This window comes from Phaethon lepturus, unplaced genomic scaffold, assembly GCF_000687285.1.
Source record: "Phaethon lepturus isolate BGI_N335 unplaced genomic scaffold, ASM68728v1 scaffold45501, whole genome shotgun sequence".
NCBI lineage: Eukaryota > Metazoa > Chordata > Aves > Phaethontiformes > Phaethontidae > Phaethon > Phaethon lepturus.
This window is the reverse complement of record NW_010519298.1, coordinates 1-393: the sequence shown is the minus strand read 5'-3', so window position 1 is coordinate 393 and position 393 is coordinate 1.

The window sequence follows — 393 nt, the reverse complement described above, 5'->3', positions numbered from 1 at the left end:
GGGGCCCCCGGGCGAGGGGAGCCTCTCTGCAAGCAGCCCCGGGAACACCAGGCGCCCCACTGCGAAGTAGCAACTCCACGACTACCCGGGCGCAAGAACACACGCAAAAGCCGTTCACAGCACTTTGCACATGCTAGGAAACGTGGACGATGTTATTCTTAGACCCCTGATTGCATCAGATTTAATCCCCTTAAAACCCACATTAAAAGTCCTGGGGGAAAAAGCAACACATTTTGGTCCAGAGTCTTCCGTTTGGCGTTCTCCGGCAACTAGGTAAAACAACGGTTTTCCCAGCAAAATCTGGCGCTCCAGCACCCGCAGGCACAACCACCAGGCTCTCCGCGGGCGTGCGGCTGCTCCTCCGGGACGAACACCACCCCCATTCCGCCCCCT